Below are 27,586 nucleotides of genomic sequence, written 5' to 3'. Positions count from 1 at the left end.
GACAGGCTTTGAAATGAGTGGAACACTTTTCCGTAACTGTTTCTAAAACTGTATCCGGAAGTATAATGAGTATTTGCGTACCACATATTTTGTTTTCTTTTCGTCGTGTCCTCTTGAATGATCGGACGTAATATCGTTCCTTTTGTCGTTTCTTGTGTTGTTATTACTTTGTGTAAATTTCTTTATTCTAATTGTGCAGTTTCTCCTGTACAGCTAAATATAATCAAGTCAATCAAAGTTATAGGTTTCGGAGCAGTGTGAGCTAGATAAGACATAACTGTTTCAACGTCATCTCAGTATTTTTGTGAGTGCAGTAGCTTCTGTTAGTTACAAGTGAAAAAGTTTGTATTATGCAAATCCCTCAAAACCAATGATCTAAACTTCCCGATGCCCCCCCTCCTCCCCCCAGTTTTTTGCCTGACTTGAGAAAGTGCGGATTCATGCTTTTGTGTGTGTGTGTGTGTGTGTGTGTGTGTGTGTGTGTGTCTGCGCGCGTTCGTGCTTGCACGTTCTTTTACATTTGCAGAGAGAGGCGATTTACAACTTTAATAGGAAGCCGAGGTAGAAGAACTTCCACTAACGATTTTTCAGTGCCAAGGTACAGCAAATGTTGGAGCCCTCAAATAAAATTTCTGGCTGTGAAATGGCTGTTAATCTGTTATTATCGCATTCAACCCATATAAGAACGTCTGTAACACAACTCGAAGTTTTGCTCTGCGCCGTAAAAACATGATTGTAGATCGTTACGTTTCTTTTCGTCTCCAGTGTCTTGATTTGATGTTCAGTCGTAAATCCAGGACCCTCTTAGCGGCATCAGTGCCAATGACGGTCCTTAAACCAGTTAAAATGTATACGCAAATGCCTATGCGGCTTGATAACAGCGGTGCCTTACATAGGGTCAAATCGTTGGAGATACATGACGTGTCTTCTTGACCCGTAGCGAAACATGTCTTCCGGAGTAGCGTACAAGGTGTAATACACTCGTACGTAATATTGCTCTAGTGTTACGTCAGCGGACTCTGTAACACCTTTTTCCAAGGTAATCCTGAGAATTGAAGGTCGGCTGTTGACCGCGATAATAACGCATCGCATTTATCTATCTTCTGTATTGATGATGTATAACTGTTTCTGTTTTCTCCTCTTGTTTGACTTATGTGGCAGTGGTCCAACATTTGTCCTATTTTTTTTTTTTTACAAGATCCGACCAAAACTTTTTATGACACCTGAAGTAAAGGAGTCCATTTTACGGGAAAAATATTTGTAGCATGAGTCCGTCACTACCAGTAGGACACCTGTTAATAAAAAGGTAAACATCTTAAACGTGGGCATATACTCGTGATAGTGTCATACTAGTTCATATTTCTAACTTGCCATGTGTTGCATATTACTTGAAGTTTCGGCAAAGTAAACGAGTGCCAACTAATGATGGCAAGGGATAACAAAACATCATATTTACGCGTTTAAGATCCACTGCTGGATCGATGTTTCACTGAAACATGTTTAGGTATTTATGTAACGAGAAAAACATCTTAAATCAGTCGGAAGGTTTTTCTTTTCTTATGTAACTCAGTTTTCAGAAAGTACGACTTGAATGTTAAGCAGAATCGAGACGCTAGAAAAGTTAGATGTTTTCCAAATACCATGTTATCCCAACTCCAAAAATTTAACAAAAAGGATGTTATCGTATATAATTTACAAAATTAAATGTTACTGTACTTTTCATATCTTGGTTAGATACTTTTCAACAAGCAGAGAAAGAAGCTTTGACGGCCGGTGTGGCCGAGGGGTTCTAGGCGCTTTAGTCTGGAACCGCGCAGCCGCCACGGTCGCAGATTCGAATCCTGCCTCGGGCATGGATGTGTGTGATGTTAGTTAAGTTTAAGTAGTTCGTAGTTCTGGTGACTAATGACCTCAGATGTTTAGTCCCATAGTGCTCAGAACCATTTGAACCAAAGAAGCTTTGGTACCGAGTGCATAACACTATCGAGAAAGAAAGCATATCAAAGAAAAGTGAATGTGCTGTGACGATCAACAAGTCAATACTGTAATTTTAAATGGGAACATTTTAGGCTAGGCTTTATCGTGACTGTTATTGATATCGAATGAAACAACCAGTTTACTGATACCAGCCACTGTTTATTTGTATCCACGACGCGTTTCGAAGGTTCAAATCTCCATCATCATGTAGATTTGCATGTGTTAGTGTTTCATGTGTGTGTGTTGTGTTGCGACTTTGGGGTAACTTGTGGCACTGTGTACAGTGGTCACATGTTCGTTTCACTTTCTTAACACATTACCTGCAAAATATATTTTGTAAACAAAGGTCGATACTGGTTGTTATTTTGAAGTTATCGCAGAAATGAAGAATCAAGTAACTCTTGGAGGATGAAGTCCTCAGTGTTGTGGTACTGCCCGCATCTCGTGGTCGTGCGGTAGCGTTCTCGCTTCCCACGCCCGGGTTCCCGGGTTCGATTCCCGGCGGGGTCAGGGATTTTCTCTGCCTCGTGATGGCTGGGTGTTGTGTGCTGTCCTTAGGTTAGTTAAGTTTCAGTAGTTCTAAGTTCTAGGGGACTTATGACCACAGCAGTTGAGTCCCATACTGCTCAGAGCCATTTTTTTTTTTTTTTGTGGTACTATTATAATAAACAGGTCTTTGAAGCACACTGCGTTGTCGGTAAAGTAGAACAGAAGGTCTACGAAGTGCTTGGTAGGGAGCATATACATTATGAAACGAACATAGCGTTATTTGACGCACAGAGCTGAAACTTGTCGCCGAGGAAATATCTCTCGAGTTTCTTGCTCGTGTGAGTCATTTAAACTCTGTGAAATATGACAACTTCAAAGTAAATGAAATGATGGTGTGGCACTGATGGCCGGGAGGCCTCATCCGGAGACGTTCGACCGCCGGGTCACAAGTCTTCAAAATGGTTCAAATGGCTCTGAGCACTATGGGACTTAACTCCTGAGATCATCAGTCCCCTAGAACTTAGAACTACTTAAACCTAACTAACCTAAGGACATCACACACATCCATGCCCGAGGCAGGATTCGAACCTGCGACCGTGGTGGTCGCGCGGTTCCAGACTGTAGCGCCTAGAACCACTCGGCCACTCCGGCCGGCGTCACAAGTCTTATTTCAGGTGACGCCACATTGGGCGACTTGCGTGTCGATGATGATGATGAGAGATTGTGATGACCACAACACAACACCTAGCTCACGACCATGGTAGTCAATTACTTTATCAATCAGCTAAGCAGGTGGACATAACAGCTTCAAATTTAAATAGTCTGATCAGATTCCGTGCGCAAAAGACGGATGAAAAATTAATTTTTTGAGGTTGAATTCCATTGGGAACCATCTGCTCGACGACCCCAATATTAGTATTGTAAACAAGAAAATTGGTAGCTTGGTCGTAAGACGTTTAGAATCATTTAGTATATCTGACTTTATGTCTTACATTTTTTTTAGCACTGAAGATGATTACACAGTGATAGAAATCGATTTGTTCTAATAAATAATTTCATATCTCTTAAGACCGATGTTGCCAATTTTCTCGCTTACAAGAAAGATCATTGTTATTGTCCTGTAGAAGATGCGGTGGAAAAGATCGGAATGCAAGATATGAAGCAGGAAATCGGACGTGACCTCGTCAAGGGACCTCCAGGGCATTCTTCTTAATGAAAAGAAACAGCGGAAAATCTAGATTTGAGTGGTCGGACGGGGTGGTAAATCTGCTTCTCCCAGACGTAGTTCCGTTGCCTTAATCAGTGCATTACCCCACGTGGTCAAGCTCTTTGAATTAACGTTGTTTTGTGGCTTTAGTAATGCGACTGCTGTTTCATTACAGAATAGGTTTGGCCCGTTATCACCCAGAGAGTAGAGAGAGATTTTTTTTCTCTTACGGCACCTTTTATTTCATTGTTTTATTGTAGTTTTTCTTACTTGGGATTTCTCTTCTTACAGGACTGAAATTTCCTCCTTGGTGTGATGGAGTGGTGAATTGCCCTGACAACAGCCTGCCAGCTGAGAGAAGTGCACCTTAAAAACCACAGTTCAGGTACTTCATGAGTTGCTTTGTTAATACCTTTGTATTCACAGTGCTCTTGTAACATTCCTTTTTTCATCTTTCTCTCCTGAAGGATGAGAACAGATCTTTGTTCTTTTTAATACGACGCTACCGATCGTCGAAGTTATAGGAGCCGGTGTCTGACACTAGGCCATCCCTTTGGCAGCAAACGTGACTGTGTATATTAACCGACGGTAGGGGAAACATCTGGCAATGCTGTTTATTATTCGGTGACTGCGAATGAATGCTACGATCGGCAGTGGAGTAGCTGTTGCGTAGACAGGCCGTATCTCCTATGAATTTTGTGCTTCTGTGACTTGATGGTAGACTGTTTAGGACACGGGTTTCCATCTGTTGTTTATTTTTCTCCTGTGTAGCAAAAAACAGGAGATAATTAGAGTGAACGATGAAACAATCGACTGGCCACCAGTTGTTGAAATGAGTCTGTTACCCCATCTCTAACCAATCGCCCTACGTGTTAACAAACAGCCTATTCATCAACAGTATCGGGGTAGCCACACGGGGAGAAGGGTTTGCTAGGTAGACGAGTAATGGACCCCATAGGGAAGCAGCGTTCAGGATTGGAAGAACTTCACTGTGCACTCGGTACATCTGCCGGGTACCTCATCCGAGATGTGGAAGAGGCCCTGCATGCAGCTACTGAAGATGCAGGGTGCAGTCATCTTCAAATTATGGCCCATGTCGGTATCAGTGACTGTTATCGCTTGCTTTCTTAGGTCATCCTCAGTTCGTACAGGCGGCAGGCGAATTGGTAAAGACTTTGGTCCTTGCTCGCAAGCTTAAGTAGAGCTTGCAGTTTGCGGTATTGTGCGTGTGTGTGTGTGTGTGTGTGTGTGTGTGTGTGTGTGTGTGTGTGTGTGTGAGAGAGAGAGTATATAATGGGTGAACGTACGTTGTATTTAGCAAAAACATCCAAAAGTACTTGACTGATTTACTTCAATTTTTTACACAATACTCTAATAAACATTCAGACGGGTATAGGCCATATATAATGAATGAGTGTAATATTCGAAGGGGGAGCCGTTGTTAGCAAAACCCTCGGAGAGTTTTTGACCGATTTACTTCAAAATTTTCACACGATTCTCTAACAGACTGTCGGACGGACATAGGTGGTATAATTTTTTTATACAATGTGCAGGTTTTCTGCTAAAACCGGCTGCGGGAGGGAGACTGCAATACTGTGAAAATATGCAGCTTCGCTCTCTTTCATGTAGTTGGTTTTAATTAATATAGTGGGGCGTCTGAACCATTAGACAAACTGTTTTCTTATATATATTGTTTTTCGTAGATATAATTTTATACAAAAACTGTGTACACAACAATGTGCTATTTTGTTTTGTTCCTCGCAGTCAGTTTTAACAGAGAACCTGTATATTAGGAAAATTATGTGTGTGTGATACTAATGCGTCTTCTGAATCTTCAGAAACTTTGTTATTCTACCCATTCGCGGATTGAAACTCGAAATAATGTCGTTGAAGCTACAATATTGACAGACCCAGCAGCTGGAGAGGTCTCTCTCATACCCCTTATTCTAGTCACTCCTACCGATTTACCCATTCAGTTTAACCGAATCAAGATTTTGGTTTCAGTAACAATAAAGAAGGATCATGGTCGGCCATTCAGATTCGTTGGAATTGATTTACGATAAGAGTGTTTTTATCGTGGCCAGTTTTACGCTGCCGTTTCACTGGTTCGTTGTCCGCCTGCTTAGCTGGATGGTAACGTGCTCATGCAAGCGGGCCCGGGTTCGATTCCCGGCCGGGTTGGAGATTTTCTCCTTTCGGGGACTGGGTGTTGTGTTGTACTCATAATCATTTCATCCTCATCATCGGCGCGCAAGTCGCCCAATGTGGCGTCGAATGAAATAAGACTTGCATTTGGCGGGCGAACTTCCCCGGAGGGAGCCTCCCGGCCAACCACGCCATACGCTCATTTCATTTCACTGGTTCACTGGTTGTCACACCGTATCTAAAGCGGAAAAATTGACTGTGTACAAAAAATTTAAAAAACCTCAAAAAGGAAATTAAATATCGTTTGTCTGGAAATACAGGGTGTCCATAAAGTCCCTTTACAACTTCAAAATTTTATTAGAACGGCAGTTGTTGAAATTTTTAACAGCATTTCTTTTATTGTAATAAGTGTTTATGAAAGTTTTTTTGACAGTGTTTAATAGACCTCTATATGGGCGCCTTTAGTTGCACGAAGCACGTCACGACGGTACTCGATTTCTTGCCACGTTCGCTGTAGCATAGCGTCATCAATGGTGGCAATGGCATTACGAATCCTTTGCTTCAACCCAGCAATGTTCCGTATCTGTGTTTGATACACGATATCTTTTACATACCCCCATAAAAAAAGTCCAAGCGAGTGATATCTGGCGAACGCCGTGGCCAAGGAATTGGCTCATCCCTCCCAATCCATCCGCCTGGAAATGTTTCATTGAGGAACCGACGAACATGCAGTCCCCAATGTGGTGGTGCACCATCTTCCTGGAAAATGATAGTTGGTTGTAAGTCCGTCAGTTGTGGTGCTACATATTCGGTCAGAAGGTCAAGGTAACATCTGCACTAATTGTTGACTCGTTGAAGAAAAATGGACCACTTATTCGGCTTCACATGATTCCACACCACATGATTCCACACCACACATTCACTTTTGGACTATCCCGGTGAAGCTCCCTAGTGACATGGGGGTGTTCACATCCCCAGTTTCTCATATTGTGTCTGTTTAATGTCCCAGAAACATGAAAAGTTTCCTCGACTTTGAAACAAACTTGCTGGAGGAATGCTTCATCCTCCGAAAGGCTTCCCAGCATGTTGAATGCAAACTCTGTCCGTTTTGCCTTGTCATTTGTCTCAAGTGCCTTTAACAGTTGCAGTTTGTAAGCGTACAACTGTAAGTTCTTGTGGAAGACCTTAGGCACAGTTGAACGTGGTAAATGCAATAGTCTGCCAGCAGCGCGGATGGACTTCGTAGGTGAACGAGTGAAAAGGTTTAAAACCAGATCGATATTTTCCTCGGATGTTCTTGTCACCCGCTCCTCCCTTTATCCAACACTGTCCCTGTCTCCATAAATTTTGTGCCATGCACGTATTGAAGGGCGCGATGGTGGATCTCTTCGATACTTCGTTCTGAAGTTTCGTTGAGTCTGAACATCTGATTTTGTCTCAATAAACCAGAACACACATTGTGCCTTCCCTTGAGGAGTTGCCATTTCATAGAGGTTTAGTTCCTTCCATCAACAGAGTGTCTGAAACACAAAATTGTAGTATATATAAAAACTTTTTTAAACAGTGATTACAATGAAAGAAATTTTGTTAAAATATTTCAACAACTGCCGTTGTAATAAAATTTTGAAGTTGTAAAGGGACTTTATGGACATTCTGTATGTTCTCGAAGCGGCCCTGGCCCTGTTTATTATAATTTCGAGTTCCATACCTCAAAATGGGCCAAGTCGCAAGGAGGAGCCGAAATGTATGTCCTGACACAATTCCCAGGGATACTCCAGATTAAACCGTATATCCAATTCCCACACATATTTAGCAATTAGCCAAACATTACTGGGTTTGCTGGTGTGCTGTATGACTCAGTCATTATAAAAGGTTTGGAAATTACCACCGCACTGCGTGTACACAGAACTAAGCCGAGTGATCAAAGTCACGTTCCAGGAAGGCAGGAAGGCCAGTGCCTTCATGAAAAAATGCTTGCGGTTCGTACTAAATCGTAATTGTAACCGGGCGTGCACCTCTTCGTCTGCAGTAAATCGACGCCCACTAATTCGGAGCACCAAAAATGTGGAAATGAAAGGGGGAGAAATCGGTTCTGTATGGTTTCCCAGCGAAACTTCAGCAGCGCAGTCGAAGCAACCTTGACAACATGTGGGCAGGCATTGCCTTGCAACAGCATGGCGCCGCCCCTCAACATTCTACATCTATATCCATACTCCGCAAGCCACCTGACGGTGTGTGGCGGAGGGTATCTTGAGTACCTCTATCGGTTCTCCCTTCTATTCCAGTCTCGTATTGTTCGTGGAAAGAAAGATTGTCGGTATGCTTCTGTGTGGGCTCTAATCTCTCTGATTTTATGCTCATGGTCTCTTCGACACTGGACTCGCCTTCGGGAGGACGACGGTTCAATCCCGCGTTCTGCCATCCTGATTTAGGTTTTCCGTGATTTTCCTGAATCGCTCCAGGCAAATGCCGGGATGGTTCCTTTGAAAGGGCACGGCCGACTTCCTTCCCCATCTTTCCCTAATCCGATGACCTCGCTGTCTGGTCTCCTTCCCCAAAGACCCCCCCCCCCTCTCTCTCTCTCATGGTCTCTTCGCGAGATTTACGTAGGAGGGAGCAATATACTGTTTGATTCCTCGGTGAAGGTATGTTCTCGAAACTTTAACAAAAGCCCGTACCGAGCTACTGAGCGTCTCTCCTGCAGAGTCTTCCACTGGAGTTTATCTATCATCTCCGTAACACTTTCACGATTACTAAATGATCCTGTAACGAAGCGCTGTGATCTCCGTTGGATCTTCTCTATCTCTTCTATCAATCCTATCTGGTACGGATTCCCCACCGGTGAGCAGTATTCAAGCAGTGGGCGAACAAGTGTACTGTAACCTACTTGGCGTTTGGATTTTGTAGTGCGCTTCAATTTTTGCGAAGTGTCCGCGTACCGCTGAACGTTCATTATGCCGCCGTGTTCCAGAAAGCCAGTTAGCAGCGGTCCCTTGCAGCCAGAGAAAAAGGTCATCTTGATTTTGGCAGAGCTGCATTAGTTTCGCTGTGAAGCCCGTACACATCCTCCATACACTCCCTGTATCTCCCCAAGTGATTTCAATCTTTTTGGTGTCCTGAGGAAAGACATTCACGGCGATCTATTTCCTCCGGACAAAAAGGTGCACGCACGCCTGGACATAATCACGGTTCCGTAGACAACCGCAAACATTTTTCCATGAGGGCATTGACCGTCCTGTCTCATACTGGGATAAATGTGTTAACGGTTATGGTGTCTACATTTGAAATAATACACAGTTTACTTACTTTTTCCATATATCTCGTTTTCATTTGAATGTCCCTAACAGTACGAGATGATGCAGGAAATGTTTATTTAGACGTGTAACAGGTTTCATTACTAGAAGGAGCTGTAGATGTACTATTTGAAGTTTCCAGAGTGAGCGCGCCAAGTTTCCATCACTTCCGACAGAAGGCGTAGCTGCAGGACAGTTTCAAAATGGCGTCTGTTGGTGATGTACGTTACAAGCAACCTACCGTCATTGAATTTCTCACTGCAGAGAAAGAAATTGTGGAGAATATTCATAAGCGCTTGTACAAAGTCTGTGGAGCATCAGCTGTCGACAGAGGTACAGTTAGCCGCTGGGCACGGAGGGTGAGGTCATCAGAAGGCGGTTCGGTGGAGCTCCACGATTTGCAGCGGCCTGGGAGACCATCCATGGCTGTCACACCTGACATGTTGCAGCGAGCTGATGTTGTCATTCGCGAGGACGAACGCATTACGACTCGGCAGTTGGCGCTGCATCTGTTAATTAGTAAAGGAAGTCTGGAAGCAATTATCCACCTGGACAACGATTAGTACCGACAGGGCATACACGCCCTTGTTTCGCTCTTGTTGAAGGCCATAGAACGGAATGGAGATTACGTGGAAAAATAGCGTGTGTAGATAAAACACTATTCTTTCGTGTGTGTAGATCTCATTATGTTCAATAAAGAATTGTTGGAGACAAAAAATGCGGTGCACTACTTTCTGAGAAACCCTCGTACATTCAACGAATAATTGAGGATGTAGGGTGGAAGTGCTGCTGTGAAATGAAGAGGTTGAGACAAGAGAGGAATACGTGGCGGACCATACCAGACCAGTCAGAAGGCCGACGAGTCGAAAACAAAAGTGTCATAGTAGACAGAATTCGCTGTAACCATACAATTTTTGTATATGTTCTTTAAACTTTTCCATTAACACTACAAGGCATTACTGACTGGAAGACATCGAGCAATTCTTGCTTCTCAATATTGAGAGTACATTGTATAGGTACATGGTTTCTCCAGCGTTATGAACGATGATGACTCTAAATGCGTGTTGCAGAGAAACTGCCATTTTATCTCTTTTTACTACAGCATTATTTCCAAATCCTGCGTGCAGGGACTTTGTAACGTCCCCTTTGGAAAATTATAAATGACAGTGCTGGAAAACCTCTACGTTATTTGATTTTCAAACAGCTGAGCAAAACTGAACGTACTGACTTTTCTCTCTTTACTTATTCTGATCATCGCTAAACTGACACACAATATTTTTAGCGCAACGCAATCTGACTTTCAATAATCCGTACAAAAGAATGGCCCTGACTAACAATAACCTATACCTTTCATGAATCACTTACCTCACAAAAATCTTCGTTACTCGAACTACTGCAATACAGCGAGCGCCAATTCTGCCAGCTAAATAAAAGATTCTAACTACTGAAGGCACCACCTACTGATAGGCATAGTAAGCAAATGAAAGATTTTGATGGAGGACAAACAATGTATTTAAAAAATGGCTCTGAGCTCTATGCGACTTAACTTCTGAGGTCCTCAGTCCCCTAGAACTTAGAACTACTTATACCTAACTAACCTAAGGACATCACACACACCCATGCCCGAGGCAGGATTGGAACCTGCGACCGTAGTGGTCGCGCGGTTCCAAACTGTAGCGCCTAGAACCGCTCGGCCACCCCGACCGGCCAATGTATTTACCTTCATAGTGTTCAAAAGCCATAATATATATATATATATATATATATATATATATATATATATATATATATATATCAGTTCATAACATACAGTCTTACAAATTTCCTTTTTCTGAAGGACGCACGTCCAGATCATCCGCTGTCAAAACTCTGCTATCTCTCTCCCCACATGCACCACTGCTGGCGGCTCACCTCCAACTGCGCAACGCTACGCGCTGTTCACATCTAACTGCCCAACACTACAATAGCAAATATTCCAACAATGCAAACCAGCCACAGACTGCACACAGTACAGTCAGTGATTTTCATACAGAGCGCTACGTGATGTTACTAACATAAAAACCTAAACAGCCTACTTACAACTATAACACTCAGCATTTTTAATATACCCTACGACAATATTGAATGAAGTAGAATGTTCTCATTAATTTAGAAACGCTAATAAAATCGGTTTTTCGTTGTTAAGACACATAACTCAACTGTATTTTGTAAACCGGGAACAAAATGGTTCAAATGGCTCTGAGCACTATGGGACTTAACTACTGTGGTCATCAGTCCCCTAGAACTTAGAACTACTTAAACCTAACTAACCTAAGGACATCACACACATTCATGCCAGAGGCAGGATTCGAACCTGCGACCGTAGCAGTCGCGCGGTTCCGGACTGCGCGCCTAGAACCGCTAGACCACCGCGGCCCGCACCGGGAACACAAGAGGAAATTTAGAAAAGTGTTGCGATTAATCGAACGAGTCAAATGACGATCTTTCAGTTATCTATACTCTAATGTTATAAGATCTAACCGTATAATATCGAACAACTTCGGTCTCCGCGTGGTTTCTAGTTGAAATTTGAGATGAATACCTCGTGTCGTTAACATAGGGAACTCGCAGTTTAGAACGAAAAACATTTACGTTACCCTGTTAACCGTGTTAGATGGTTATGCGTGAACGTAATATTCATAAAGATGGCATGAGGATTCCAGAAAATAATGGCTTGCTTCTTAACAACATGTAATTTGAGTTAAATTTCACGACGGTACTGATAAACATTTCTCGAGCGAATTCGCAGAAGACTGCTAGTGCATTTGAGTACAAAATTACTCGTCATTGCTGCCTTTCCGAGTGTTCGAAGCTTCCTCTGGGCAGTCATAACACGTGTGACTGCGGGTTCCGTTTTCGGCTGCACTGTTTACGATCTAAACAGGAGCAGTAAAATAGTCAATTCCCTCTTGCCGACAGCGGTCGGGCAGTAATTTACACTCGCAACATCAGGTTTGGAACTCGTTTATCCCTTAGCTCATGTGTTCTCTCTGGGACATAAAATGTGTAAGAGTCCATTGGAAGACGGAAATCCAGTGTAGCCAACGTTGTACAATGAAATCCGGCATCGATGTTTAGAGCTCTCTTGTTGGCCGCGAGACACCCACACTGCTGCTCTGCTCATTTTGAGAGGCAGCATAATATCTGGCACTAAATTATCTGCTGCCCTCATTCACAAGGGGAAAAAAGAGAATGACGCTAAGCACCAGGATTCATTGATCACGACGGCGAGGGACACTATTGAAACGGCAGTCCTGGGCTGCTTGCTGTAGGGTAATGTAATTCAGGCGACAGTTAAAACAGTTATATGAACTTCCTTTCTTCCAGAATCGTGTAATGAACTTAAATTATGTGCATCATATGTCAACTGCGTATTTCACTCACTACTGGTCATTGCCGTTGTAATGCCAGCACTGAAACTGGTCACAGAAGAGTATGCTGTCCCCCATGAACGATGTGTGTGTGTGTGTGTGTGTGTGTGTGTGTGTGTGCGTGCGTGCGTGCGTACGCGCGTGTATGTGTTCAACTTACCAGACCTACTCATTTACGGCGAGCAAAGTGGTAGAGTTGTAATTAGAGGACGGTATTCTCCACGTACTAAACCGAAATTTTAAAAGTACGTTGGTGTTTCTCCGATTGTGCCTCCGTCTTAGTTCAAAGTATTCGTCTTCTAACGACGTCCCCTCTCAACTGAACTTAAACTACTATGAAGACAGAAATGAAAATTCAGTTTTTTTCTGTACTAATCCCGTAAGCATCTTTGTTCTTTGAATGTTGACGCCCCACTGTTCGAGTAGAACGCCGCACCATTAAGGTCTCAAACATTGTTACGTGCACAGGCAAGTCAAAAATCAGTGCTGACAAGATTAACTGCTATACATAAATGATTATTTCCTGACAGACCGACCAAAGAACAAAGTGAAAAATTGTTACAAAAAGGTATGAAAAGGTTAAAAAATCGCTTTGCAACAAATATTTTCCTTTATTTTCATTTCCGTTATCCACAGTGAAGGCATAAAGTGAAAGTAGAACCTTAAAAAAAATGAAAAAAACATGTATTTCGGTTGCCTGTTGGAATAAATAATTTAAATACGATGTTGTAATGAGCGAATTTCAAAATAGCAGCGTTTATATTTCACGGTCAGCTACTTCTTCCACATATAATGTGAAGGCTGGAAGATCAGGGGTAAACTCGCGTCGACGACTATGTCACTAGAGACCAGCACGATCTCGCCTTGCGAAGGGATGGGGAGGGAAATCGTCTGCGTTCTTGAACCATAACGACTTTAGCCTTAAGCGATAAGTCGTGGAAGACCTAAATCTGGATGGTATATTTATCCTTTACTCAGTTTGTTTCAGGGAAGTGAAGGGACAGTTTTCACAAAAAAAAGACTTTATTTTTCCATTTTTATATCCTTCAAGATGATTTGCGATGTGAAATTCTGCAATGGTTGGGGTGCAACTTGGAGGGCGTACTGATTGTGCAACATCTGTCTCACTTGTTCGCTTGCAACTGTTGCTCTTTATCCAGTCAAAAGATTTCACAGAATAGAAATGAGGATTTTTTACTTTGGTGTTAGGTTTATCAAATCAGTACCAAACTAAAAATAAAATGTAGAAGCTCTCAATCTGTTAAGATGGCATCTTGTTGCTGTATCATATGAATCACAAAACCAATTTCTATTTGCAGCACATACAGTATAAACAGAGTTGTCGTCTGGAAGTTCACACTCCTTCCCACACTCCCACACAATCGCTGTCAGTTTTGCAGATTTTACTTCAAAAACTACAGTATACCTTACGATGATATTTTCAATATTACCATCTCTCTTCCTTTTGTCTTTTGTAAACCGTTCTCTGTCACACTTACACATCTGCGACAGTAAGGAAAGGTTGCAGTAGTTGGAGTACCGAACGTGAGCGGTAGATAGATTTTTTTTGGCGATGCGAGTGTTGCAGAATCTAAACTGTAGCTTTTGTATAATGGTCCGTGAGTATATCAAAGAGCTACTTCAAAATTACACTGCTGCCTTTCCACAGAAGTCATTAATCCTTAATCCTCATTTATTGTTCCCTCCAGTTGCATATTTTTAACTAGATTACATGTTTCGATCACTCTGGATCAAATTATGATCCAAGTAGTGGCGTCAGCAACCCGTCTTATTTACACAGAACCATATGTCAGAGTACCTGATATATAATCCTCAGTAGGCTTAGATCTGAAGATGTTTCAGAGTGGTAGACACATTTAATCTAATTAAGAATGTGCAGTGAGAACTAAATACCTACACAGTTGCTGAAACACGCAAGACGATTATGTCAACTGTAATCGTTAGTCTGTCTTTCCGTCTACAAATGAGTAATTTACAACACAAATTTCAGTAAAATTAACGCTAACACTCGTAGTTCAATAAGTTTATTGACTAAAACTTCTCTGCATCTTAGATTAACAAACTACTTTCTAAATATTTGTGATTAACATAGGCATACATCACACACACACACACACACACACACACACACACACACACACACAAATGAATTACTATTTAATGCCAACATCTAACAGGAATTTCACGATCAGTTTAAAAATGTTATTATTCTTTGTGCCAAGGGTATCAAGACACTGGAGCGAAACTCTTGTCTTATATAAACCAGCACCGTTAGTGGCCAATCAGACTCCTTTCTGTGTCTAGAGCAGCCATTGTATATAAATGAAATGATAATTAATTCAAGACCCAAAGCTGCCGATAGGCATTGATATACATCAACGGGGACAGTTGAAAACGTGTGCCCCGACCAGGGCTCGAACCCGGGATCTCCTGCTTACATGGCAGATGCTCTATCCATCTGAGCCGCCGAGGGCACAGAGGAGAATGCGACTACAGGGATTTATCCCTTGCACGCTCCCCGTGAGACCCACATTCCCAACTTAATGTCCACACACTACATTCGTAGTGCCACTGCCAACTACACTCATTACTCGCAGCAGACAACCTTACCGAGCCCCGTAAGAATTCGGGCAGTGCGTGTGCATCCGCACAGAAGAAGAAGGTCAATGGCCGGTTAGCCTTAACTATATGGAGATGGTGTCTGTTCTTTCGGACTTGGTTGACGTTCTAGATCTCAAAAAATGGTTCAAATGGCTCTGAGCACTATGGGACTTAACTGCTACGGTCATCAGTCCCCTAGAACTTAGAACTACTTAAACCTAACTAACCTAAGGACAGCACACAACACCCAGCCATCACGATTCTAGATCTCCCCACAGTCGCAGTTTAGCGATGGTATACCGTGAACTCTAACGATTTGTTGTCGGTAGCTGGTGCGTTTGAATTTCAATGTGGTTAACGGTTCTTACTAACCGTCTCTTATTTCCCTTGCCTGTGCGGTTATCTCACTTTTCAGCGCACCACTGTGCCTTCGGTGTATGTGAGTGGGTTTGCCTGTACCAGGTGCTGCTGTGTAGATGTCTGCCGCACCTTGTTCCGTTCGCTTTTGGCCATGTCTCAGAATGCAGCTACTAATATAGTCGCGGTAAGCGTTGACCGCTGTCGGAGAGGCGAGGAGCACGGTAAGAAGAAACGCGTACAGAGATGGCCTTGCATCACACTTCTCATTGTTAGCGAGCTAAAGTAGGCCCTTGCTGGTAGGTCAGACTGTAACATCGGCGTCAATGACAACCTTAAGCTGCCGCGCATCTAGTGGCGCGCGCATAATAGATCCCAGCTGAGATGCATCTGTTTTGTACTTCGTTCTTTGCAATGTTCTTTGCCATCTGGTCGGCCTCTCATTCCCCACAATCCCAACATGACTCTTGGTCCATGAATAAGTCATGTTTGTTAACATAGTCAGCATTGGAGACGAGCAGTGTGTCATAATTTTTTGTGATAAATTAAGGATTAAAAATCCTCGAGGCAACATCGCAAACTAATTTTATTGTGATTATTAGTTTCACCTACACACGAGCCATTTTCAAATCATAAAAAACATTCTTGATCAGTAAAACTGCTATAACGACTTAACACATCGTCATAAAATTTTAAGTCACAGTATTCGTACATAAAGTACAGCTCGAATAATTTGACATATCGTTCATGTAAAATCAATTAGAACGAAGATCATAAAATTACGGCATTATTTCGCTAAAGCTTAGTAACTGACACACATAATCCGTAGTTGTGTTCTCTAGTTGCCAAGATCATTGTGAGTGCGTTATTACAGCGTGGTACTGCAGCTGACGGCCAATACAGCGGTCAAGTAATTTATTTATTTATTCTTCATAACTACACCACATTGTCTGAAAAGCTAAAATACGCCATACGAATCACAGTTTCTTGGATACTATTAAATTACGTATTAATTATTTATTTCTGATACTCTTCAGGTACTCTCTATATTTTTGATACATACATTCATGTAATATATATATATATATATATATACTTCAACTATTTTTTCTGCTACAAAACTACATTAATCACTTAACCAATTACCCAGGTACTAATCTACCAAAGTGTAGTGCATTTAACTTGTAAACTGTTGTCTCTGCTACTGGATTCCGCCTCATACTACCCTGGTCAACAGCCATAGTCTGGAGGATTCCTTGGGCGTCGGGCAGCACGTCAGCAGCGCTTCCACTGTACTTCTTAAAGTCCACACTTCCATGATCACGTGCACCAAAGCAATGTAGATTCTTTGGGCCAGTATTTCATTCTATAGTCGCCGACCTCAGTTATCTTCTCTCCATCTGCAGAGTATGTTGTCTAGCCTGAATAGCAGCATGATGACTTATGGTTGAAAATACCTCGTGAAGTCTTCCTGTATACGTGGGCTGCAGTATCGTTCAAGGTGCGCCAGGTAGACTCGCTCCTTAGTGCTGCTTTGGGATCCAATATCCTCAATACATGACGTCCATTACCCGCTGCAACTTCATACCCCGTTAAGTCCCACAATGTGTATTCTGATGTGCCCACACTGCCACAGGCACAGCCATCATTCAGATGTCTTCTGATGTTGTATAGATACGTGGCATAAGGGGCGTGGACAGTTAAAAAATGTATTAGTCCACCCGATGGGTTAAGAAATCTCATTTTTAACCTCTCCGTGATGTTAGGGAGACATTCGTATGTTCTCTTGCCTGTGCCTTAAGTGTCCTTTTCAAGCCATCAAGTAATATAACATTTGTAGTACACATCATGTAAACGTGTGTGGCCAGGTCTGCAGTGAAAAGGAGTTCCGTGTCTTGGCGGTCTTCAACGGCCGACATCAGCCGTGTAAACTGACACCTCTTTCGGTAGATGTAGCTTGAACAGTGGGCAAAGAAAGATGACCATTGTGTTTTTCTGTCGCCGCCATGCACAAGCCGCGTGGTTCGTACCCTTTTATTCTCCCCACTCGTGGTCAAAGTTCAATATATAACGTCCTTTCGAAAGCAAGCTACTTATAAGATAAAGCATAGCCCCGGAGTGAAGACTTTGGCAGAAAATTTGCTTTCGTCTTGTTTGAAGAAGCATCTAGGTGTTCACCAACCCGAATAGGTAAACCACATAGAATTACACAATGATGCTATCCAGTGTCTCAACTCAACTACTATTCAGTACCGGTCATGCATATGCACTCTGTCACGTCTCATTACTAGCTCGGTCATTCAGACACATAATCAGGTAATTTCGACTGTGAATTACCCTCCAGTATTACAGGGTATGTTCAGACAATAGTGATACGAGGGAATATCTAAGCTAATTTCGTGAGTACTTCAAAGGAGCCGTTACTGTTTACAGTATACGAAATGATCTAGTATAATAATTATAACATCGAAAGCTCCATTAAGCTGTTGTCTATTGGAAATTTGTGACTCCAGAATATTGGAGCGAAATGTAGGAAGACCTGTGGAGGATCAATAATTGATGCACGGACTGGCAGTTGATACTGGAGGTAAAAAAATGTAACATAACCTCCTAAATAGGCGAACAGATCCATTAATATTTTATTACGCTATTGATGGAAAATGCCTGGAAACGGCAACTACCGTATCATACTCACGAGTAGCCGTCTTGAGCGACCTAAAGTGGACTGATCACATAAAATTAATAGTAGGAAAAGGACATGTTAGGCTGAGATTAATTGGAACAATGTTAAGGAAAGAAGTGGCTTACGGAAGACTTGTTCGACCGACTCTTGAATATTGTTCATCATTCTGGGACCCTTGCCAAGTTGTCAATAGAAGAGGTCCAGAAGATGCAACGAAGAGCGGAACATTTTATCAATGGTTCGTTTAGTAAGCTCAAAAGCGTGAAGGAGATGCTCACGAACTTAGTGGCAGACGCTACAAGAGAGGCGAAGAGTACCACAGACAGGTTTAGTGTTCAAATTCCGAGAGCATGCGTTCTAATAAGAGGCGGGTAACATAATTATTAGGGCTCATACGGAGGCATACAGACAACCGTTCTTCCCTCGCTCCTCCCCACAGGAGAGGAAATGACTAGAAGTGGTACAGGGTATCATCAGCCACGCTCCTTATGGTGGCTTGCGGAATACACTAACACACTCCACATACGTGTCCAAAGTAACCGCGACCAATACGGCAGAGAATTCAGAGCTCATACGGAGGTTCATGGATAGCTGTTCTTCCTATCGTCCAATGATGAGATGGGGAAGGAGGAAAGGGTAGTGTTACCACATGTACCTCATTATTACTATTAAATGGTAGTCGGAAATGGCATGTTATTTATGAGATTTATGAGAGGGGTCGGAGACTAACTGTGAACCTCTACCAGAACCGAACCCAGGACTCACGCTTGATAGTAATGTACCACGCTCATGAACCTAAATCAGTTTGGTTCTACATCTACATCTACATAAATATTCCGCAAGCCACCATAAGGAGCGTGGCTGATGATACCCTGTACCACTTCTAGTCATTTCCTCTCCTGGGGGGAGGAGCGAGGGAAGAACGGTTGTCTGTATGCCTCCGTATCAGCCCTAATATCTCGCATGTTATCTTCTTGGCCCTTACGTACAATGTGCGTTGCGACAGTAGAATCGTTCGGCAGCTAGCTTAAAATGCTAGTTTTCTAATTTTCTCAATAGTGTTCCTCGAAAAGAAAGTCCATTTGAGCTCCCAAAGCATCTCCGTAACACTTGCCTGTTGTTAGAGCCTACCGGTAACAAATGTAGAAGCCAGCCCCTGAATTGCTTCGATGGTTCCCTCTAACGTCACCTGATAATGATTCAAAACATCCGAGTAGGCCGGCCGGTGTGGCCGAGCGGTTCTAGGCTCTACAGTCTGGAATCGCGCGATCGCTACGGTCGCAGGTTCGAATCCTGCCTCGGGCATGGGTGTGTGTGGTGTGGTTAGGTTGGTTAGGTTTAAGTAGTTCTAAGTTCGAGGGGACTGATGACCTCAGATGTTAAGTCCCATAGTGCTCAGAGCCATCCGAGTAGCAATCTAGAATAGGTCGCATCAGCGTCCTATATGCAGTCTCCTTTACAGATGAACCACATTTTCCCAAAATTCTCCCAATCAATCGGAGTCAACCATTCGCCATCCCTACCACAGTCTTCACACACTCGTTCCATTTCATATCGCTTTGCAACGTCACGCCCGGATATTTAAACAACTTGACTGTATCAAGTAGGACACTGCTAACTTTGTATCCGAAAATTACGGGTTTGTTTTTCCTACTCATCCGGATTAACTTACATTTTTCTACATTTAATGCTAGCTGCCATTCATCACACCAACTACGAATTTTCTCTATGTTATCTTGTACCCTCCTACGGTCACTCAACTTTGACACCTTACTGTACAGCACAGCATCATCAGTAAAAATCACTGATTACTATCCTCCCTTTCCGCCAAATCATTTATATACAGAAACAATAACAAACGTAAGTGAAATCTGGGCCCGTGTGTGAATTCTATGCGTCGTAACGTGGCGAGCGATGAACGCTGCTGACGACAACGGATCCTGGGAGCGGGGCGCAGAAGCGGCGGAGACTGCGTGGGTTCGGCGGCTGGCGGCATCCGATTTAATTGCCAGCTGACGCGCCGCGAGACGAATAAACAGCGTTGCGAAAGCACCGTCCCGCGGGCCGCCGCTGACTGATGCGCCGCTCACCTGTTGGCGCGTGACGTCACACGGCCGGCGCTGCGCAGACGCGCTATATATAGCCGCGCGACGGCAGCGCCACCGTGGCGGGGGCGTCCGCAAACTCCGATCCTCACTGTTTTCATCCACAAACTGTGGACAAGAAGCTGAAAGGTATTTGTAAATTTAGCCCGACACTCTGAGCTGCTATCCCTTGCAACCCCAGTTCGGTGGAGAGCCTGTGACCATCGTACGTTGGCTGGGGCGAGGCAGCACACGCAGGGTTGAGATAAGTAATATTATTGACTTGGTACTATGTACCGTGTATTTGTAAAAAATTTTTATGGGGACTTGCCGCCGTAGGTGTTGATTTTAGCCTTTGACTATGCCTATTTAGGCATGCTGTTTTATATTTGTTCTGAAGAAGGCGTGGTTACCCACGCTGAATCCTAGGTAAACACCAGGTAGATTTATAAATATCCGCGATGCTCAGGTTTTCCGCCAAAAGAAACTTAGTGACAGCTCTCTGCTTGGAAGGCACCTCAGTGCCGAACGCCATTTTGAAGGCTGCGTATAGCGCTACCATCCAGCGGAACTTCATGAAACTATAGGGACTGAAGCGGGAATATTCCACTATATCCCACAACAAATTCCACTTTTTTTTCAACCGAAATTGGCTGAGAAGAAAAATGTTGCATTACTTATTGAAAACGCCTCGGAGGTACAAGTAATGGCATCTACATTCTGTACCAGTTGTTTCACTATTCCTGTTGCAGGCGTCTAGGGGTTATAGAAGGGACTTAGTAGATAAAGTTTTGACAAGAGCTCATCATTACTTAATTGTGATCTGACTATATCCGCTCCTGAGCACAGCAGATTTCAAAAATCGGTGACGGAAATCGCAAGCAAACGACTATTCAAGTTGGTGTGTAGATTCAATGATGTGTAGATTCAATAAGCCTGGCGAAGAACTTTCGGAAAAATAGCAATCATACAATTCTGAAGATTATAAGGGTACACAGGCGCGAAAACTATTGCACTATCAGATTAACATCTCACGCATCCAAGCTGTTGACAAGAACAATATACACATGAATGGAAAATAAAATTCAGCATCTGTTAGATGACGATCAGTTTGGCTTTAGGAAAGGTAAAGGCACAAGAGAGGCGGTTCTGGCCTTGCGCTTGAACTTGTATCCAAGAGTGAAGGAAAAACAAGATATGTTCGTAGGTTTTGTCGACTTAGACAAAGCGTTCGATAATGTGAAATGGTGCAAGATGTTCGAAATTCTGAGAAAAATTGGAGTAAGCTACCAGGAAAGATGTGTGGTATGAAATATGTACAAAAACCAGGAGGGAACAATAAGATGGAAGACCAAGAAAGAAGTGCTTGTATTGAAAATGGAGTAAGACTGTTCAGTCTATACATCGAAGAAGCAATGGTGGAAATAAAACAAAGGTTCAAGAGTGGGATTAAAACGTGAGATGAAAGGCTATCTTCAGTGAAAGTGATGAAGCATTACATAATCTCTTAAATGGATGAACAGTCTAATGGTTACAGACCATGAACTGAGAGTAAATCGGAAAAAAGACAAAAGTAATGAGAAGTAGCAGAAATGAGAACACCAAGAAAAACTGGTGTTCACAAAGTGGAGAATTAAAAGAATTTAAATGGCTCTGAGCACTATGGGACTCAACATCTGAGGTCATCAGTCCCCTAGAACTTAGAACTACTTAAACCTAACTAACCTAAGGACATCACACACATCCATGCCCGCGGCAGGATTCGAACCTGCGACCGTAGCAGTCACGCGGTTCCGGACTGAAGTGTCTAGAGCCGCACGGCCACCGCGGCCGGCTCAAAGTGGAGAAAGTTGATGAATCCCAATACCCAGGAAGCAAAATAACCCACGATGAACGAAATATGGCATGGACATATGTGTCAAGTATTAGTCGTGGGGTACACTTCTATGTGAGGAAGAACGTCTTCTTCAAAGTCCAGACTGCAGCGCGTCCGTAGAGCATCACAGTCAACCGTTCTAGTTGCGAAGTACCGGTTTCTCGCAGGCATTGTTTTAGTGGAACGAAAATGGTATATTATGTCATGACTGTCTGATATGATATAATCAGTAATGTTCGCATGCTGAGTGAGGGTGAGTAAGTCAGCTGTGGTGTGTACAACAGCGTCAGCTGCTATCAAGTGTCTGGCTGTTTTGGTAAGCATAGCTCGTGATTTCTGCCATCCACCTACTGCCCAACGCACGACGACGCAGCACTTACAGCATCGCTGCCGATCGGCCCGTGCAGACGGGCGTAGGGATCTATACATTATTCAAAGTGTACATAATGCAACAAATTTAATCATTTTTAACGAAGTTTATGTTCACTGTTGTAAAAAAAAAGATGCCCCATTTCTTACGTCACCCTCTTAGCGTTAGACTTTTTTTCTGAAGTGAGCTATATTCTTCTTGATTGTTCAAGCTATATCCATCTGTATTTTATCGAAACCAATTCAGCTGTTTAGGCGTGAAAACATGACAGAGTTACTTTCGCATTTATAATATTATTATGGGCTACAGCAGAGAGTGACGACGGCGCTTTCTTCTCAGACTGTGTGCGTACCGTGAAGTGGGAGATTTGAAAGTGGTCTGATCTTCCAACTTATTTTAAATCCAGACGGTAAGTTTCTACTAAGTTCCCTCTACGACCCTTACACGCCTGTAATTGGAAATGTGAAACACTCTATATATGAGGAAAGGTTACGCAGCGGGTTTCTCATTTAGGGATCACATTTGAATGTTAGTTTTTTGTGAGAAGATTGTGTTATGGATCGTGTAAGAAGAAGAATCGTCTACCAGCACATGGAAGGATTCGATAGCGGCACGATCGTCGCCTATTGGCACTGTGGTTTGTCGTTTCACGATATTACTGCTTGCGTTGGGCGGAATTACACTACCGTTATGCGGATATGGAATCGATAGGTTCCAGAGGGTAATACTCAAAGCCATGCAGGGAATTAACAGCCCTGTGCATTTAGCGCCAAAGAGGACGGACGTTATTGATCGCTCGGCCATGCGGGGTAGCAGCCACGACATGTTCCTCGAATCAGGAAGTGGGGTTGTCTGCAGCACAAGTACCCATCCAGACAGCCCGCTCGGCTAGCCGCGCGGTCTAACGCGCTGCTTCCCGAACGGGAGGGCGTGCCAGTCCCAGGCACGAATCCGCCCGACGTATTAGTGTAGAAGTCCGGTGTGTCGGCCAGCTTTTCCATGTGCCTCGGCGAATGCGGGCTGGGTCCCCTTATTCCGCCTCAATTACACTATGTTGGCGATTGCTGCGCAAACACTGACTCACTGTCTCCACGTATACGTACACCATAATTACTTTACCACGGAAACATTTGGGGTTACACTCATCTCGTGTGAGACATGAGACGTTTCTGTGAGGGGGGGGGGGGGGGCACTGGGGGCCGAACCGCACAATAACCCTGGGTTCGGTGTGGGGCGGCGGTGGGGTGAGTGGACTGCTGTAGCCTGTTGTGGGGTTGTGAACCACTGAGGGTTACGGCGGGGACGATGTCTCTCCATCGTTTCTATGTCCCTGGTTCAATACGCAGTACACAATACACACCCATCCAGACAGTATATAAAATGTAGAACAACTGTAGACTGTCAGTACATTTACCGTTGTTCAGCTTCCCTTTATGCGACAACAGAGAGAGAGACACGCATCTATATTTGTGCAGTTCACAACAACAGTGAACACGGGATTAAATTTTTTCATTATGAGAGTATTGAAGGGGGATCTGTTTTAATTGTTAAAAACTTATTTGAACTGTTTAGTATGTGTCTAGCGTATGTAAACATATGTACTATTGTGTGCCGTATTTGTATATGTAACAAGCATCTGTGAGCAATGTGCATATGGACATGGTCTTTTGCAGAAGATGCTGTGCGTTTTTAAATAAATTAGCTGTGACAGACGTTTTAATGTGCTGAGTTTCATCCACTTGACATCACTTGCATGAGATCGCGTAAAATGACCGTGTTTTACGACAAAAAAATGTATGAGACATGAAGATAACAGCTAAGACTGTTGAAACCGGTTGTGGTGGTGGGGGTGGTACGTCATCACCTTCACTAACATCACCATCATCATCATTATCATCAATATTACCATACAAGATGTCCAAGACAAGTTGGCGGAGGCAAGTTTTTTCGGCATTTCCTGACAACGTAGCCTTAACAGGAAAGAGATCATTAGAAAACTATTCCGAACCGATTTAGAATACAGGAAAGCGTTGCGTAAGTGGAAGCACGTAGAGAAATTGAAACGTCTGTTAACTGTGCAAGTGGGAACTGAAAGTGCTAATCTTCAGTTTAGTACGTATTAGTCTGATCACTTTATCTATTGTATATTCTGATGCATCACTTGCAGGTAATAAGTAATTCAACGTGTAACTCTAGAAAGTACTGTTTTCTCTGCAGTCTGTATGGCTGTGAATTAAACCAAGCATATAACATGAAGTAACTCCAGATACGCTCGTGTGAGTTCAGCACTTTATCCGTCGACCCCTCCAACTTGCAATATAGTTATGCGAGAGCACTATCAAAAAGAATCGGCGCGTTACTGTTGTGTGTGTGTTTAAGTTTCGAGACCAGCCTGCGCGTGTTGAATTCTGCCACTGGTTTCTGGATGAAGTGGTATTGGGGCATTTGGACCCTCAGTCTTCTTCAGACTCAAAATCTCATGTATGGATTGTTGCTCTCAGTGATTATAATACAGCATATTCCACTCTTAGAGAGTTTGCAGCATTTCAGCTCTCATGTGAAGGTTACATTAAATAAATCAGCAGCTCTCCATAATAGGTATGATAACGTCCAAAACAAGTGAAGGAAATAAGGTGAAGATGAAATGCGAAGTCGTGTCTGCTTGTTAATCCTCTCATAAAAAAAATAGAAAAAATAGCAATTAGCCTACGTACATAACAAAGAATGATGTCTCAGTTGATACCGCTTTTCGTTGACGACCTCCACGAGATTGTGGACCAAGACGGTTGGTAACGGGCACAAGCACGTTTCCGAAGGTCACATAGAGTTTTTCAAACGAAACTGGACAATTTTTGGAGCAGATAACGACGTATACCGCACTGTAGACGGGAAACTGCTTAATAGTTGCCCAAGGGAAACCCCGAAGAGCTAGGCTCTAGAATCGGTCAAACTAGGATTTTCAAGCACCCTCTTTGATGAAGCAGTTACATTTTCTGAAGATTCTTCCAATGAATCGCAATAAGTTGGGCGCTTCAGATGCATACTGATAAATATTTTACGTTGATACTCTTTTCAGTGATTGATTGTCAGTCGTGTGATCGAGCAAGAATGGCTATTTTAGCTTACGTAGCCGATTTTTTAGGAATTTTTAGGTCATCATTCGTTCGACTGGTTCGGTGCTGTCTTCCACCTTTTCCTGCTTTGTGTTGATCTTGTGATCTCTGCGTATCTGTTACACCCAACATCTATATTACTAAATGGCCAAAACTGTCACCCGGTGTCTGTTGCAGGTTGCCTATATAACGGCTTCCAGGGACAACAAGATGTAGATTTTCAGTATTTCACATAATTATTTATCGAAATATTTAAAATGGTGTCATAATCTGGTCATTAACAGGTATAATCTTACTTTAAAGGTTTACAACAGTAAGTCAGGTATTACATCTACATCTACGTGATTACACAGTAAATCACAGTTAAGTGAATGGCATAGGGTTAATTTTATTATAATTATTATATCTCCCTATGTAGGTGGGCTCCAAAAAATATTTTCACACTCTTGGGAGAAAGTAGGCGATTGCTCCTGCCGCAAGGAAAGACGCCTTTCTTTTAATGATTGCCACCCAATTCGGGTATCAGATCCGTCTAACTCTGTCCCCTATTTCGTGATAATACAAAACGAGCTGCTCTCCACTGAACTTTTTCGATGTCCTCCGTCAGTACTATCTGATACGAATCCCACGGCTGCAGCAGACAGCAGACAAGCGTAGTTTTAAGCAATTTCTTTAGTAGATCTGTTGCGTTTTTTAAGTGTTCTGCCATTAAATCACAGTCTTTCGTTTGCTTTCCTCACAACAATATCTGTGTAATCGTTCCAACTTAAGTCATTCGTAGTTGTAGTCCACAAGAATGTAGCTGAATACTCAGACTTTAGATTTATCGTGTAACCGAAATTTAGCAGATTCCGCTTAGTACTCACGTAGATGACTTCGCACTTTTCATTATTTAGAGCCAGTTATTACTTTTCGCACCATACAGTTTGCAAATCGTTTTGATTATGTGTTGACTTTAGAAGACGGTAAATGACAGCATCATATGGAAACAAAATAAGAGGTCTACTCAGATTGTCTTCTGAATAGTTTATGTAGATCAGGAAGAATAGAGAGCCTATAACACGTCCCTAGGGAACGCCAGATATTACTTCTATTTTACTCGATGACTTTCTCTCAGTTCCTGTCAACTGTGACCTTTCTGACAGGAAGTCATAAATCCAGTCGCACATCTTAGACGGTACTCCATAGGCATGCAATTTTATTAGGAGCCGCGCTGGGTAGCCGCGTGGTCTGAGGCGCCTTGTCACGGCCCGTGCTGCTCCCTCCCCGTCAGAGTTTCGAGTCCTCCCTCGGGCATGGGTATGTGTGTTGTCCATAGTGTAAGTTAGTTTAAGTCGTGTGTAGGCTTAGGGATAGATGACCTCAGCAAAAAATGGTTCAAATGGCTCTGAGCACTATGGGACTCAACTGCTGAGGTCATTAGTCCCCTAGAACTTAGAACTAGTTAAGCCTAACTAACCTAAGGACATCACAAACATCCATGCCCGAGGCAGGATTCGAACCTGCGACCGTAGCGGTCTTGCGGTTCCAGACTGCAGCGCCTTTAACCGCACGGCCACTTCGGCCGGCCTGACCTCAGCAGTTTGGTCCCATAAGACCTTACCATAAGTTTCCAATTTCATTAAGAGCTGCTTGCGAGGAACGGGGTCAAAAGCCTTCTGGAAGACTAAAAGTATAGAATCATTTCCTATCGATAGCATTTATTACTTCGTGAGAATAAAGAGCCAGTTGTGTTTCACAAGAGCGATATTTTCTGAATCCGTGTTGACTGTTTGTCGATAAATCGTTTTGAAAATGTGTACATGTCTGGAGGCAACTAACTCAAGGGGCAAAATTTCCCAGATTACATTCATCCAGTCCGCCGCTCGTGGTCTCGCGGGGTCCCGGTTTCGATTCCCGGCGGGGTCAGGGATTTTCACCTGCCCCGAGATGACTGGGTGTTTTTGTGTCGTCTTCGTCT

General features: G+C 43.1%; 1 protein-coding gene across 1 annotated transcript in view; it reads left to right on the top strand.

Moving 5' to 3' along the window:
* Nucleotides 1-27,586, top strand: part of LOC124802362 (zinc finger protein 628) — a gene marked incomplete at its 3' end in the record, with an annotated part of 430,024 nt that overhangs the window by 118,005 nt on the left and 284,433 nt on the right. Inside the window, exon 2 of the mRNA XM_047263160.1 lies at nt 3,965-4,058. The remainder of the gene's footprint in view (nt 1-3,964; nt 4,059-27,586) is intronic.

Source organism: Schistocerca piceifrons, chromosome 1 (assembly GCF_021461385.2).
Source record: "Schistocerca piceifrons isolate TAMUIC-IGC-003096 chromosome 1, iqSchPice1.1, whole genome shotgun sequence".
NCBI classification, from domain to species: Eukaryota; Metazoa; Arthropoda; class Insecta; order Orthoptera; family Acrididae; genus Schistocerca; species Schistocerca piceifrons.
This window is presented reverse-complemented; position numbering and strand designations above follow the sequence as displayed.